This window comes from Triturus cristatus, chromosome 7 (genome assembly GCF_964204655.1).
Source record: "Triturus cristatus chromosome 7, aTriCri1.1, whole genome shotgun sequence".
NCBI classification, from domain to species: Eukaryota; Metazoa; Chordata; class Amphibia; order Caudata; family Salamandridae; genus Triturus; species Triturus cristatus.
In genome coordinates, this window is record NC_140590.1 from 1337653084 (window position 1) to 1337671941 (window position 18858).

General features: G+C 43.5%; 1 long non-coding RNA gene across 1 annotated transcript in view; it reads right to left on the reverse strand.

Moving 5' to 3' along the window:
- The window catches only part of LOC146811993 (uncharacterized), a 133435-nt gene extending 115799 nt beyond the window's left edge, over window positions 1-17636 (reverse strand). The window contains exon 1 of the long non-coding RNA XR_014965857.1: window positions 17501-17636. This is a non-coding gene — a long non-coding RNA (uncharacterized LOC146811993). The remainder of the gene's footprint in view (window positions 1-17500) is intronic.
- Between the last annotated feature and the right edge of the window lie 1222 nt (window positions 17637-18858).

An 18858-nucleotide genomic window follows, 5' to 3' on the forward strand; every position in this document is an offset into this window, starting at 1 on the left:
AATTGCCTCACTCTCACTGACACTCACTAATTGACTCACTCTCACTGACTCACTCACTAATTGACTCACTAATTGGCTCACTCTCACTGACTCACTCTCACTAATTGACTCACTCTCACTGACTCACTCTCACTAATTGACTCACTAATTGACTCACTCTCACTAATTGACTCACTCTCACAGACTCACTAATTGACTCACTCACTAATTGACTCACTCACTAATTGACTCACTCACTAATTGACTCACTCTCAATGACTCACTAATTGCCTCACTCTCACTGACACTCACTAATTGCCTCACTCTCACTGACACTCACTAATTGACTCACTCTCACTGACTCACTCACTAATTGACTCACTCTCACTGACTCACTCTCACTAATTGACTCACTAATTGACTCACTCTCACTGACTCACTCTCACTAATTGACTCACTCTCACTGACTCACTCTCACTAATTGACTCACTAATTGACTCACTCTCACTGACTCACTCTCACTAATTGACTCACTCTCACTGACTCACTAATTGACTCACTCTCACTGACTCACTAATTGACTCACTCTCACTGACTCACTCACTAATTGACTCACTAATTGACTCTCTCACTGACTCACTCTCACTGACTCACTCACTAATTGACTCACTCTCACAGACTCACTCTCACAGACTCACTCTCACAGACTCACTCTCACTGGCTCACTCTCACTGGCTCACTCTCACAGACTCACTCTCACTGGCTCACTCTCACAGACTCACTCTCACAGACTCACTCTCACAGACTCACTCTCACAGACTCACTCTCACAGACTCACTCTCACAGACTCACTCTCACAGACTCACTCACAGACTCACTCTCACAGACTCACTAATTGTCTCACTCTCACTGACTCACTCTCACTAATTGACTCACTGACTCACTCACTAATTGACTCACTCTCAATGACTCACTAATTGACTCACTCTGACTCACTCTCTCTCATGACTCACTCTCTTCTGACTCTCTCACTAATTGACCCACTCTCACAGACTCACTAATTGACTCACTCACTAATTGACTCACTCTCACAGACTCACTAATTGACTCACTCACTAATTGACTCACTCACTAATTGACTCACTCTCACTGACTCACTCACTAATTGACTCACTAATTGACTCTCACTGACTCACTCTCACTAATTGACTCACTCTCACTGACTCACTCTCACTGACTCCCTAATTGACTCACTCTCACTGACTCACTCACTAATTGACTCACTAATTGACTCTCTCACTGACTCACTCTCACTGGCTCACTCTCACTAATTGACTCCCTCTCACTGAGTCACTCTCTCACTAATTGACTCACTCTCACTGACTCACTCTCACTAATTGACTCACTCTCACTGAGTCACTCTCTCACTAATTGACTCACTCTCACTGACTCACTCACTAATTGACTCACTCTTACTGATTGACTCACTCTTACTGATTGACTCACTCACTAATTGACTCACTCACTAATTGACTCACTCTCACTGACTCACTCTCTCACTCATTGACTCACTCTCACTGACTCACTCTCACTCACTCATTGACTCACTCTCACTGGCTCACCATACCACAGGAATGTTCCACAGGCAAATATAAACTTTCTTTACAGTATTCTTGTTGCATCCTTTTGTAGTGTGATCGAAGTATACTACAGTTACACATATAAAGGAATCAAGGCCGAAAGCAAGTACATTAAAATGAAGTAAATATTGCCTACTTGACACTAGAGATGTGGGAAATAGTAACTGTGGCTAATTTATATAATCTATTCACATTAAGTGGCGATTAATGGTTACTTTAGTTACTCTTTTCCCTTGCTCCGTGCCATAAGCAGTGACTTGAAAAAAAGACCACTTATGCCATAGGTTGACTCACTCACACTGACTCACTATCACTGACTCACTATCACTAATTGACTCACTCACTGACTCACTCACTAATTGACTCACTCAGTCACTCTCTCACTAATTGACTCACTCTCTCACTAATTGCAACACTCTCACTGACTCACTCTCACAGACTCACTAATTGACTCACTCACTAATTGACTCAATCACTAATTGACTCACTCAAAAAATCACTAATTGACTCACTCACTAATTGCCTCACTCTCACTGACACTCACTAATTGACTCACTCTCACTGACTCACTCACTAATTGACTCACTAATTGGCTCACTCTCACTGACTCACTCTCACTAATTGACTCACTCTCACTGACTCACTCTCACTAATTGACTCACTAATTGACTCACTCTCACTAATTGACTCACTCTCACAGACTCACTAATTGACTCACTCACTAATTGACTCACTCACTAATTGACTCACTCACTAATTGACTCACTCTCAATGACTCACTAATTGCCTCACTCTCACTGACACTCACTAATTGCCTCACTCTCACTGACACTCACTAATTGACTCACTCTCACTGACTCACTCACTAATTGACTCACTCTCACTGACTCACTCTCACTAATTGACTCACTAATTGACTCACTCTCACTGACTCACTCTCACTAATTGACTCACTCTCACTGACTCACTCTCACTAATTGACTCACTAATTGACTCACTCTCACTGACTCACTCTCACTAATTGACTCACTCTCACTGACTCACTAATTGACTCACTCTCACTGACTCACTAATTGACTCACTAATTGACTCTCTCACTGACTCACTCTCACTGACTCACTCACTAATTGACTCACTCTCACAGACTCACTCTCACAGACTCACTCTCACAGACTCACTCTCACTGGCTCACTCTCACTGGCTCACTCTCACTGGCTCACTCTCACAGACTCACTCTCACAGACTCACTCTCACAGACTCACTCTCACAGACTCACTCTCACAGACTCACTCTCACAGACTCACTCACAGACTCACTCTCACAGACTCACTAATTGTCTCACTCTCACTGACTCACTCTCACTAATTGACTCACTGACTCACTCACTAATTGACTCACTCTCAATGACTCACTAATTGACTCACTCTGACTCACTCTCTCTCATGACTCACTCTCACTGACTCTCTCACTAATTGACCCACTCTCACAGACTCACTAATTGACTCACTCACTAATTGACTCACTCTCACAGACTCACTAATTGACTCACTCACTAATTGACTCACTCACTAATTGACTCACTCTCACTGACTCACTCACTAATTGACTCACTAATTGACTCTCACTGACTCACTCTCACTAATTGACTCACTCTCACTGACTCACTCTCACTGACTCACTAATTGACTCACTCTCACTGACTCACTCTCTAATTGACTCACTAATTGACTTTCTCACTGACTCACTCTCACTAATTGACTCACTAATTGACACTCTCACTGACTCACTCACTAATTGACTCATTCTCACTGACTCACTCTCACTAATTGACTCACTCTCACTGACTCACTCACTAATTGACTCACTCTCACTGACTCACTCACTAATTGACTCACTCTCACTGACTCACTCACTAATTGACTCACTCTCACAGACTCACTCACTAATTGGCTCACTCTCACAGACTCACTCTCACAGACTCACTCTCACAGGCTCACTCTCACAGGCTCACTCTCACAGGCTCACTCTCACAGACTCACTCTCACAGACTCACTCACAGACTCACTATCACAGACTCACTAATTGACTCACTCTCACTGACTCACTCGCACTAATTGACTCACTGACTCACTCACTAATTGACTCACTCTCAATGACTCACTAATTGACTCACTCTGACTCACTCTCTCTCATGACTCACTCTCACTGACTCTCTCACTAATTGACTCACTCACACAGACTCACTTACTAATTGACTCACTCTCAATGACTCACTAATTGACTCACTCTCACTGACTCCCTCTCTCCCTCTCACTAATTGACTCACTCTCACTGGCTCACTTGCTCACAAATTTACTCACTCTCACTGAGTCACTCTCTCACTAATTGACTCACTCTCACTGACTCACTCTCTCTCTCATGACTCACTCTCACTGACTCAATCTCACTAATTAACTTGCTCTCACTGACTCACTCACTAATTGACTCGCTCTCAATGACTCAAAAATGTACTCACTCTCACTGACACACTCTCTCACTAATTGACTCACTCACTAGCTCACTGACTTACTCTCACGGACTCACTAATTGACTTACTCTCACAGACTCACTAATTGACTCACTCTCACTGACACACTCACTAATTGACTCACTCTCACTGACACACTCACTAAGTGACTCACTCTCAATGACTCACTAATTGACTCACTCTCACTGACTCACTCTCTCTCATGACTCACTTTCACTGACTCACTATCACTAATTGACTCACTCACTGAGTCACTCTCTCACTAATTGACTCACTCTCTCCCTAATTGCCACTCTCACTGACACACTCTCACTGACTCACTCACTAATTGACTCACTAATTGACTCTCTCACTGACTCACTCTCACTAATTGACTCACTAATTGACACTCTCACTGACTCACTCACTAATTGACTCACTCTCACTGACTCACTCTCACTAATTGACTCACTCTCACTGACTCACTCACTAATTGACTCACTCTCACTGACTCACTCACTAATTGACTCACTCTCACTGACTCACTCACTAATTGACTCACTCTCACACACTCACTCACTAATTGACTCACTCTCACAGACTCACTCTCACAGACTCACTCTCACAGGCTCACTCTCACAGGCTCACTCTCACAGACTCACTCTCACAGACTCACTCTCACAGACTCACTCACAGACTCACTCTCACAGACTCACTAATTGACTCACTCTCACTGACTCACTCTCACTAATTGACTCACTGACTCACTCACTAATTGACTCACTCTCAATGACTCACTAATTGACTCACTCTGACTCACTCTCTCTCATGACTCACTCTCACTGACTCTCTCACTAATTGACTCACTCACACAGACTCACTTACTAATTGACTCACTCTCAATGACTCACTAATTGACTCACTCTCACTGACTCCCTCTCTCCCTCTCACTAATTGACTCACTCTCACTGGCTCACTTGCTCACAAATTTACTCACTCTCACTGAGTCACTCTCTCACTAATTGACTCACTCTCACTGACTCACTCTCTCTCTCATGACTCACTCTCACTGACTCAATCTCACTAATTAACTTGCTCTCACTGACTCACTCACTAATTGACTCGCTCTCAATGACTCAAAAATGTACTCACTCTCACTGACACACTCTCTCACTAATTGACTCACTCACTAGCTCACTGACTTACTCTCACGGACTCACTAATTGACTTACTCTCACGGACTCACTAATTGACTCACTCTCACTGACACACTCACTAATTGACTCGCTCTCACTGACACACTCACTAAGTGACTCACTCTCAATGACTCACTAATTGACTCACTCTCACTGACTCACTCTCTCTCATGACTCACTTTCACTGACTCACTATCACTAATTGACTCACTCACTGAGTCACTCTCTCACTAATTGACTCACTCTCTCCCTAATTGCCACTCTCACTGACACACTCTCACTGACACAATCTCACTGACACACTCTCACTGACACACTCTCACTGACACACTCACTGACACACTCTCACTAATTGACTCACTCTCACTAAATGACTCACTAATTGACTCACTCACTGACTCTCTCTCTCAATCTCACTAATTGACTCGCTCTCACTGACTCACTCACTAATTGACTCACTCTCAATGACTCACTCTCTCATGACTCACTCTCACTAATTGACTCAGTCTCACTGACTCACACTTATTGACTCACTCTCAATGACTCACTAATTGACTCACTCTCACCGACTCACTCTCTCTCACTAATTGACTCACTCTCACTGGCTCACTAATTTACTCACTCTCACTGAGTCACTCTCACTAATTGCAACACTCTCACTGACTCACTCTCACAGACTCACTAATTGACTCACTCACTAATTGACTCACTCACTAATTGACTCACTCACAGACTCACTAATTGACTCACTCACTAATTGCCTCACTCTCACTGACACTCACTAATTGACTCACTCTCACTGACTCACTCACTAATTGACTCACTAATTGGATCACTCTCAATGACTCACTCTCACTAATTGACTCACTCTCACTGACTCACTCTCACTAATTGACTCACTAATTGACTCACTCTCACTAATTGACTCACTCTCACAGACTCACTAATTGACTCACTCACTAATTGACTCACTCACTAATTGACTCACTCACTAATTGACTCACTCTCAATGACTCACTAATTGCCTCACTCTCACTGACACTCACTAATTGCCTCACTCTCACTGACACTTACTAATTGACTCACTCTCACTGACTCACTCACTAATTGACTCACTCTCACTGACTCACTCTCACTAATTGACTCACTAATTGACTCACTCTCACTGACTCGCTCTCACTAATTGACTCACTCTCACTGACTCACTCTCACTAATTGACTCACTAATTGACTCACTCTCACTGACTCACTCTCACTAATTGACTCACTCTCACTGACTCACTAATTGACTTACTCTCACTGACTCACTAATTGACTCACTCTCACTGACTCACTCACTAATTGACTCACTAATTGACTCTCTCACTGACTCACTCTCACTGACTCACTCACTAATTGACTCACTCTCACAGACTCACTCTCACAGACTCACTCTCACAGACTCACTCTCACTGGCTCACTCTCACTGGCTCACTCTCACAGACTCACTCTCACTGGCTCACTCTCACAGACTCACTCTCACAGACTCACTCTCACAGACTCACTCTCACAGACTCACTCTCACAGACTCACTCACAGACTCACTCTCACAGACTCACTAATTGTCTCACTCTCACTGACTCACTCTCACTAATTGACTCACTGACTCACTCACTAATTGACTCACTCTCAATGACTCACTAATTGACTCACTCTGACTCACTCTCTCTCATGACTCACTCTCACTGACTCTCTCACTAATTGACCCACTCTCACAGACTCACTAATTGACTCACTCACTAATTGACTCACTCTCACAGACTCACTAATTGACTCACTCACTAATTGACTCACTCACTAATTGACTCACTCTCACTGACTCACTCACTAATTGACTCACTAATTGACTCTCACTGACTCACTCTCACTAATTGACTCACTCTCACTGACTCACTCTCACTGACTCACTAATTGACTCACTCTCACTGACTCACTCACTAATTGACTCACTAATTGACTCTCTCACTGACTCACTCTCACTAATTGACTCACTAATTGACACTCTCACTGACTCACTCACTAATTGACTCACTCTCACTGACTCACTAATTGACTCACTCTGACTCACTCTCTCTCATGACTCACTCTCACTGACTCTCTCACTAATTGACCCACTCTCACAGACTCACTAATTGACTCACTCACTAATTGACTCACTCTCACAGACTCACTAATTGACTCACTCGCTAATTGACTCACTCACTAATTGACTCACTCTCACTGACTCACTCACTAATTGACTCACTAATTGACTCTCACTGACTCACTCTCACTAATTGACTCACTCTCACTGACTCACTCTCACTGACTCACTAATTGACTCACTCTCACTGACTCACTCACTAATTGACTCACTAATTGACTCTCTCACTGACTCACTCTCACTAATTGACTCACTAATTGACACTCTCACTGACTCACTCACTAATTGACTCACTCTCACTGACTCACTAATTGACTCACTCTGACTCACTCTCTCTCATGACTCACTCTCACTGACTCTCTCACTAATTGTCTCACTCTCACTGACTCACTCTCACTAATTGACTCACTGACTCACTCACTAATTGACTCACTCTCAATGACTCACTAATTGACTCACTCTGACTCACTCTCTCTCATGACTCACTCTCACTGACTCTCTCACTAATTGACCCACTCTCACAGACTCACTAATTGACTCACTCACTAATTGACTCACTCTCACAGACTCACTAATTGACTCACTCACTAATTGACTCACTCACTAATTGACTCACTCTCACTGACTCACTCACTAATTGACTCACTAATTGACTCTCACTGACTCACTCTCACTAATTGACTCACTCTCACTGACTCACTCTCACTGACTCACTAATTGACTCACTCTCACTGACTCACTCACTAATTGACTCACTAATTGACTCTCTCACTGACTCACTCTCACTAATTGACTCACTAATTGACACTCTCACTGACTCACTCACTAATTGACTCACTCTCACTGACTCACTCTCACTAATTGACTCACTCTCACTGACTCACTCACTAATTGACTCACTCTCACTGACTCACTCACTAATTGACTCACTCTCACTGACTCACTCACTAATTGACTCACTCTCACAGACTCACTCACTAATTGACTCACTCTCACAGACTCACTCTCACAGACTCACTCTCACAGGCTCACTCTCACAGGCTCACTCTCACAGACTCACTCTCACAGACTCACTCTCACAGACTCACTCACAGACTCACTCTCACAGACTCACTAATTGACTCACTCTCACTGACTCACTCTCACTAATTGACTCACTGACTCACTCACTAATTGACTCACTCTCAATGACTCACTAATTGACTCACTCTGACTCACTCTCTCTCATGACTCACTCTCACTGACTCTCTCACTAATTGACTCACTCACACAGACTCACTTACTAATTGACTCACTCTCAATGACTCACTAATTGACTCACTCTCACTGACTCCCTCTCTCCCTCTCACTAATTGACTCACTCTCACTGGCTCACTTGCTCACAAATTTACTCACTCTCACTGAGTCACTCTCTCACTAATTGACACACTCTCACTGACTCACTCTCTCTCTCATGACTCACTCTCACTGACTCAATCTCACTAATTAACTTGCTCTCACTGACTCACTCACTAATTGACTCGCTCTGACTCACTCTCTCTCATGACTCACTCTCACTGACTCTCTCACTAATTGACCCACTCTCACAGACTCACTAATTGACTCACTCACTAATTGACTCACTCTCACAGACTCACTAATTGACTCACTCACTAATTGACTCACTCACTAATTGACTCACTCTCACTGACTCACTCACTAATTGACTCACTAATTGACTCTCACTGACTCACTCTCACTAATTGACTCACTCTCACTGACTCACTCTCACTGACTCACTAATTGACTCACTCTCACTGACTCACTCACTAATTGACTCACTAATTGACTCTCTCACTGACTCACTCTCACTAATTGACTCACTAATTGACACTCTCACTGACTCACTCACTAATTGACTCACTCTCACTGACTCACTAATTGACTCACTCTGACTCACTCTCTCTCATGACTCACTCTCACTGACTCTCTCACTAATTGACCCACTCTCACAGACTCACTAATTGACTCACTCACTAATTGACTCACTCTCACAGACTCACTAATTGACTCACTCGCTAATTGACTCACTCACTAATTGACTCACTCTCACTGACTCACTCACTAATTGACTCACTAATTGACTCTCACTGACTCACTCTCACTAATTGACTCACTCTCACTGACTCACTCTCACTGACTCACTAATTGACTCACTCTCACTGACTCACTCACTAATTGACTCACTAATTGACTCTCTCACTGACTCACTCTCACTAATTGACTCACTAATTGACACTCTCACTGACTCACTCACTAATTGACTCACTCTCACTGACTCACTAATTGACTCACTCTGACTCACTCTCTCTCATGACTCACTCTCACTGACTCTCTCACTAATTGTCTCACTCTCACTGACTCACTCTCACTAATTGACTCACTGACTCACTCACTAATTGACTCACTCTCAATGACTCACTAATTGACTCACTCTGACTCACTCTCTCTCATGACTCACTCTCACTGACTCTCTCACTAATTGACCCACTCTCACAGACTCACTAATTGACTCACTCACTAATTGACTCACTCTCACAGACTCACTAATTGACTCACTCACTAATTGACTCACTCACTAATTGACTCACTCTCACTGACTCACTCACTAATTGACTCACTAATTGACTCTCACTGACTCACTCTCACTAATTGACTCACTCTCACTGACTCACTCTCACTGACTCACTAATTGACTCACTCTCACTGACTCACTCACTAATTGACTCACTAATTGACTCTCTCACTGACTCACTCTCACTAATTGACTCACTAATTGACACTCTCACTGACTCACTCACTAATTGACTCACTCTCACTGACTCACTCTCACTAATTGACTCACTCTCACTGACTCACTCACTAATTGACTCACTCTCACTGACTCACTCACTAATTGACTCACTCTCACTGACTCACTCACTAATTGACTCACTCTCACAGACTCACTCACTAATTGACTCACTCTCACAGACTCACTCTCACAGACTCACTCTCACAGGCTCACTCTCACAGGCTCACTCTCACAGACTCACTCTCACAGACTCACTCTCACAGACTCACTCACAGACTCACTCTCACAGACTCACTAATTGACTCACTCTCACTGACTCACTCTCACTAATTGACTCACTGACTCACTCACTAATTGACTCACTCTCAATGACTCACTAATTGACTCACTCTGACTCACTCTCTCTCATGACTCACTCTCACTGACTCTCTCACTAATTGACTCACTCACACAGACTCACTTACTAATTGACTCACTCTCAATGACTCACTAATTGACTCACTCTCACTGACTCCCTCTCTCCCTCTCACTAATTGACTCACTCTCACTGGCTCACTTGCTCACAAATTTACTCACTCTCACTGAGTCACTCTCTCACTAATTGACACACTCTCACTGACTCACTCTCTCTCTCATGACTCACTCTCACTGACTCAATCTCACTAATTAACTTGCTCTCACTGACTCACTCACTAATTGACTCGCTCTCAATGACTCAAAAATGTACTCACTCTCACTGACACACTCTCTCACTAATTGACTCACTCACTAGCTCACTGACTTACTCTCACGGACTCACTAATTGACTTACTCTCACGGACTCACTAATTGACTCACTCTCACTGACACACTCACTAATTGACTCACTCTCACTGACACACTCACTAAGTGACTCACTCTCAATGACTCACTAATTGACTCACTCTCACTGACTCACTCTCTCTCATGACTCACTTTCACTGACTCACTATCACTAATTGACTCACTCACTGAGTCACTCTCTCACTAATTGACTCACTCTCTCCCTAATTGCACTCTCACTGACACACTCTCACTGACACAATCTCACTGACACACTCTCACTGACACACTCTCACTGACACACTCACTGACACACTCTCACTAATTGACTCACTCTCACTAATTGACTCACTAATTGACTCACTCACTGACTCTCTCTCTCAATCTCACTAATTGACTCGCTCTCACTGACTCACTCACTAATTGACTCACTCTCAATGACTCACTCTCTCATGACTCACTCTCACTAATTGACTCAGTCTCACTGACTCACACTAATTGACTCACTCTCAATGACTCACTAATTGACTCACTCTCACCGACTCACTCTCTCTCACTAATTGACTCACTCTCACTGGCTCACTAATTTACTCACTCTCACTGAGTCACTCTTACTAATTGACTCACTCACACTGACTCACTCTCTCTCTCTCATAACTCACTAACTGACTCACTCTCACTAATTGACTCACTCTCACTGACTCACTCGCTGATTGACTCACTCACTGAGTCACTCTCTCACTAATTGACTCACTCACACTGACTCACTCTCTCTCATGACTCGCTCTCACTGACTCACTCACTAATTGACTCACTCTCAATGACTCACTCTCTCATGACTCACTCTCACTAATTGACTCAGTCTCACTGACTCACACTAATTGACTCACTCTCAATGACTCACTAATTGACTCACTCTCACCGACTCACTCTCTCTCACTAATTGACTCACTCTCACTGGCTCACTAATTTACTCACTCTCACTGAGTCACTCTTACTAATTGACTCACTCACACTGACTCACTCTCTCTCTCTCATAACTCACTAACTGACTCACTCTCACTAATTGACTCACTCTCACTGACGCACTCACTAATTGACTCACTCACTGAGTCACTCTCTCACTAATTGACTCACTCTCTCACTAATTTCCACACTCACAGACTCACTCTCACAAACTCACTCTCACTCCCTGACTCATTGGCTCACTCTCACTGGCACACTCTCACTGGCTTACTCTCACTGACTCACTAATTGACTCACTCTCACTGGCTCACTCTCACTAATTGACTCACTCAATGACTCACTAATTGACTCACTGTCACTGAGTCACTCTCTCTCTTATGACTCACTCTCACTGACTCACTCTCACTAATTGACTTAGTCTCACTGACTCACTCACTAATTGACTCACTGTCAATGACTCACTAATTGACTCACTAAATGACTCACTGTCACTGAGTCACTCTCTCTCTTATGACTCACTCTCACTAATTGACTCACTCTCACAGACTCACTTACTAATTGACTCACTCTCAATGACTCACTAATTGACTCACACTCTCTCTCACTAATTGACTCACTCTCACTGGCTCACTTGCTCACTAATTAACTCACTCTCACTGACTCACTCTCACTAATTGACTCACTCACTGACTCACTCACTAATTGACTCACTCTCAATGACTCACTAATTGACTCACTCTGACTTACTGTCTCATGACTCACTCTCACTGACTCTCTCACTAATTGACTCACTCACACAGACTCTCTCACTAATTGACTCACTCACACAGACTCACTTACTAATTGACTCACTCACAATGACTCACTAATTGACTCACTCTCACTGATTCACTCTCTTCCTCTCACTAATTGACTCACTCTCACTGGCTCACTTGCTCACAAATTTACTCACTCTCACTGACTCACTCTCTCATGACTCACTCTCGCTGACTCAATCTCACTAATTAACTCGCTCTCACTGACTCACTCACTAATTGACTCACTCTCAATGACTCAAAAATGGACTCACTCTCACTGACACACTCACTCTCTCACTAATTGACTCACTCACTAGCTCACTGACTTACTCTCACGGACTCACTAATTGACTCACTCACTGACACTCTCACTAATTGACACTCACTGACACACTCTCACTAAGTGACTCACTCTCAATGACTCACTAATTGACTCACTCTCAATGACTCACTAATTGACTCACTCTCACTGACTCACTCTCTCTCATGACTCACTTTCACTGACTCACTATCACTAATTGACTCACTTTCACTGACTCACTATCACTAATTGACTCACTCTCACTGACTCACTCACTAATTGACTCACTCATTGAGTCACTCTCTCACTAATTCACTCACTCTCTCCCTAATTGCCACTCTCACTGACACACTCTCACTGACACACTCTCACTGACACACTCTCACTGACACACTCTCACTAATTGACTCACTCTCACTGACACACTCTCACTAATCGACTCACTCTCACTGGCTCACTAATTTACTCACTCTCACTGAGTCACTCTCTTACTAATTGACTCACTCACACTGACTCACTCTCTCTCTCTCATAACTCACTAACTGACTCACTCTCACTAATTGACTCACTCTCACTGACTCACTCTCTCTCTCATGACTCACTCTCACTGACTCACTATCACTAATTGACTCACTCTCACTGACGCACTCACTAATTGACTCACTGAGTCACTCTTTCACTAATTGACTCACTCTCACTAATTTCCACACTCTCACAGACTCACTCTCACAGACTCACTCTCACTCCCTGACTCATTGGCTCACTCTCACTGGCACACTCTCACTGGCTTACTCTCACTGACTCACTAATTGACTCACTCTCACTGGCTTACTCTCACTAATTGACTCAGTCTCACTGACTCACTCACTAATTGACTCACTCAATGACTCACTAATTGACTCACTGTCACTGAGTCAATCTCTCTCTTATGACTCACTCTCACTGACTCACTCTCACTAATTGACTTAGTCTCACTGACTCACTCACTAATTGACTCACTGTTAATAAATCACTAATTGACTCACTAAATGACTCACTGTCACTGAGTCACTCTCTCTCTTATGACTCACTCTCACCGACTCACTCTCACTAATTGACTCACTCTCACAGACTCACTTACTAATTGACTCACTCTCAATGACTCACTAATTGACTCACACTCTCTCTCACTAATTGACTCACTCTCACTGGCTCACTTGCTCACTAATTAACTCACTCTCACTGAGTCACTCTCACTAATTGACTCACTCTCACTGACTCACTCTCACTAATTGACTCACTCTCACTGATTGACTCACTCTCACTGATTGACTCACTCTCACTGATTGACTCACTCACTAATTGACTCACTCACTAATTGACTCACTCTCACTGACTCACTCTCACTCACTCATTGACTCACTCTCACTGGCTCACCATACCACAGGAATGTTCCACAGGCAAATATAAACTTTCTTTACAGTATCCTTGTTGCATCCTTTTGTAGTGTGATCGAAGTATACTACAGTTATACATATAAAGGAATCAAGGCCGAAAGCAAGTACATTAAAATGAAGTAAATATTGCCTTCTTGACACTAGAGATATGGGAAATAGTAACTGTGGTTCAAGCATGCAGACAGCGGGCTTCTTTGCAATTACATTAGAAATGCTAAATTAACAAGTGTCAGCAGGAAACAGACCAGAGGCGCCACTAGGGCAGAAGCCAGACAGAACCATCCTCCTTGATTGCTGTTTCCCCTCAGGGTGTCCGTGCTGCATATACTTAAGGAGCCTGCGAGGTTAATAAGGTCACATTTAAAATTCTGCTTTGGCTTACAGCGCTTCATACTTCACTGCTCCCACACGCAGGGGGCCAGAAGCAACGGATATGGTGTGATACATAGAAGTAAGAGGGAACAACTGTCAAAATTGAAATGACAAAAAAAGGTTTTAATAAAGGCGCGTTGTTAGAAACCTGCATGCCACTGTACAACATAAACGTTACATAAATATACTAAGAAATATACAATTTTCTTTGTACAATATTTCTATAGTGGATTAAAAACTTTAAAGTTTGGTGAATGGGAGCCCCACCATAAATCAGTGTGACTCTGGCCACACCTAACACATGGCTACCCTGCCTCGTCTAACATATAGGAAAACATCTACAAAAAATGCTTTCATTTATTCCAAATTATAAACACTTAATTCTGATAACAGAAATCTACACATTTTTTTCATACGGTACCATACGAAAATGCACCTCCTTATAAACCTTCCGTTTTCCTTCTGCCTACATGGAATGGTCTTTTCCCTGCTCCTATGGGACAGAACAGCAACTTCTCAAGGAGATAGCAATCTTAAGTGCCAGGCCACATGTCTTTTATTATGCTGCCACAGTCTAAACAATTGGAACTTTTGACACCACGCCAGACTTCTTGGGGCAGGGAGGAACTGATAACAGTCAACAGTTGTACACTGGCTCAGTTACTGCTCACACATTAAGCCACGGGTCACGACAAAGGAACATGCAGCTTTGTTATACCCTACATCCTTATATCCCAACTTTTAAGTGTGCTGCCGCAGTCTCTAACAGAAGTACATTTAAGAAACAATTGCAACATTTCACACCACGCCACACTGTTTGGCACATCTTTCTTTCTTGAAGCACAAGGTGTGAATACATTTAAAACAGACTGAACTGATAGAATAGCCTAAAGGCAGCATTACGTTTTTAGCCAATTACAACGCAGCTTTCTAAAACAAGCATTTGCAAAGCAATATGTATCGCATTTGCGAGAGTTTAAGGGCCAAATGCATCAAAGGGTTTTGCCCATTCTGTGTCTATGGGAAAATGTGTTCATGCATATGGCCCTAAGCTTTTAGCATTGTAAATGGCAATGCTTTTATTTATGTTTTAAATACCAAAAATAAATAAGAGGCATTTTCATATACAATGCCAAGAGCTCAAACTTGCGTAAGTGCGAGACCTATTGCATTGCAAATGCTTGTATTTTTTATATTAAAGCACGCTGTTATCCTACCCATGCAGCCCGGGAGCACGCATGAATATGCCAAACTGACAAAATTTCATAGCTGCTAAGTTTTCATATTGCTAATGCGTGACATTTCCATGGTTTCCGTGTACTTGTGAGTGATATTAAACTCTGAAATGTGGGACACCTAGAGCATACATGCCAACATTTTAGGACAGGGACGTGGGAGATATGAAATAGAAAATCGGGAGAATGAAAATTCCCCATTGACTTCCATTGTAGAAAATGCAATTTCAGGCGGGAGACAGCTGAAATAAGGCCAGTTTTGGCTTGAAAAATCGGTAGTCTCCCGCCTGAATCTGGTCTATTGGCATGTATGACCTAGAGTGATACTTTATCACGAATAAAACCAAGTAAGGAAGTGCATGGAAAGAGATAATTATCAGCAAAAACACATTTGAGCGCTGAGAAGGTCTAAAAATGTATTGATTTTGCTGCAATCCCGATAAAAAAATGAGGTCATTGGCATTTTTGTGTGTCTGAAATGAAAATTAACGTAGAAAAGAAATGCTTGTGGTTGTCGGGCTGGTCTAGTATGGTTCATGAACATACTGCACAGAGATGAGTGAAAGCACTACTAATGTAAACAAGCATTTGCAAAGCAATAGGTCTCGCATTTGCGAGAGTTTAAGCTACTAGCATTGCAAATGACAATGCCTTTTATTTGTTTTAAAAACCAAAACATAAATAAAAGACATTGTAATTTACAATGCGAATAGCTCAAACTCACGTAAATGCGAGACCTATTGCATTGCAAATGCTTGTTAGGACTTGTGCCCTGGCTTCAGCAGAAACACGTCAGGTGTCATTGGATGTGCTGTATGAGTGTGCGCCTTCCTCATACTGAGAAGGGCTAACTTTCCTCACACACCTAAGAACGAAGTAGTCGTGAAAGATTAAGAGACGCGCTCCGCAAGACCTAGCTCGGTTTAAGGGTCTTGAAAGCTGTGGGTCATTAGTTGCCTCGATGCTACGGGACTAAACTGCGACCTTAAATGTTTAAGCGCTGGGGTCGCCATAAGCGTAAGGTACGTGTCCGGCGAATTCAGCCTCTGAATAGGCTGTAGCGCTGCTAGTTTTTGGCTCAACTGTCTTATGAGCGACCGGGCGTGGTCACCGCAGGGAGCTCTAAAATAAGCATCCCATGCTTTCCCGTTATCGACCACCCGCCCCCTCTTCACCCCAGCAACACAGGTGGTAGGTAAAGACATGTCCATCGCTGACTCCGCCCCCGGCCCGCCGGAGTTAAAGACCCCCCTCACCTGGCAGGAGATTGATCCGTGGCTCTTCTGCAGCGCAGTCTCCTCGCCCTCTCCTTCACTTTCACTTTCACTTTGCACCGTCGCCTGATAACAGCCTACTTGGTTAATTATAGCCGTACACACACGCAGAGCAGGGCCCAAGAGAGCAGCAGCAACATACGCACGTCCAACAAGCACATCAGAGGAAACCGAACTTCCCTCTTCTCTAACACATACGAGTGAGAAACAGGATGGCATCAGCACGGACTTTGCAGTGCTTTAGGTTTGCTTAAAAAGATGGAGGGTCTTTAAAGGAGATGTGTGCTAGGAAGAACAAGTAAGAATAATATTCGAGAAGCGTCTGTAACTAAGAGCATGTCCTTTTACATCTGACCTAGAGCCTCCCGTCCCTCTGGCCACGATCCTCCTAACCTAGCACTCACTCGTCGGAAATGTTACTCTAATAAGAGTGCGATGGTTTGCAGTTGTGTTGGTGCTGTCAAGGACAGCGCTGGTAGGGCAATGGGTGGAGGAAGCTGCAGTGGCCCACTGACGAGTGCCCAGCCCTGGCACTTTTATTTTACATACTAAGCACTGCCTGGGGGCTTTCCTCGCCCTGCTGCCTCCCTCTTCAGCCCCCCCCCAAGCAAGATCCTGATCCTCCTAGTGTTGGTCCTACTGATAGTTCTGTCCATGTTCTCTTGGTTATCCTGGTGGCCCTTCTTCTTATGATCCTGCTTCTCCTTTTCTTCCTTCAGGTCCTCATTAACTTTCCCCAGGTCCTCCGGGTTTTGGCCCTCATAGCCTCACTGGGACCCACTACTGGCCAGTAATGATGATTTTGTCTGCCCTGCCCCCAGGGCTTTAAGTGGAATAAAAAAAACTGGGGGGGGGGGGGGGTCGCTCAAAGGAGAGTGGCCAATGTAATTAAGGGCATGGCTTAAAAACACATAAGCTAAAAATCTGTGCTTAGCATGGTGTGCCGTTTCTGTCATTGCATCCAGATATATGATACAACAAGTAACATCATGCCTACAACAAGTCAGGACTAGTGGCTTTGTTAATGGTTGTTAGTTGCATAAGATAAATAAGCAGCAACTATGGCTTGTATATAATATTGAAAAAGCTTACAATTAAAGCCCTGGTGACACCACAACAATGTTGCTGCTCCTGAGTTTCAAAAAGAGAAGGGAAATCCAGAGAGAAAATGACTTTCTATAAAAGATTTCCCTTCCCCTACAACGCTCACCTGTGCCTGCTGTCACTGCAGTCCGGACAAAAACAGACTGCCTAGGCCAGGGTACAAAACAGAGCCCGATAGAGACCCGTTTCGAGGCCCCCTTTAAAAAGCTGCCTGTGCTCAGCACAGGTGAGACCCG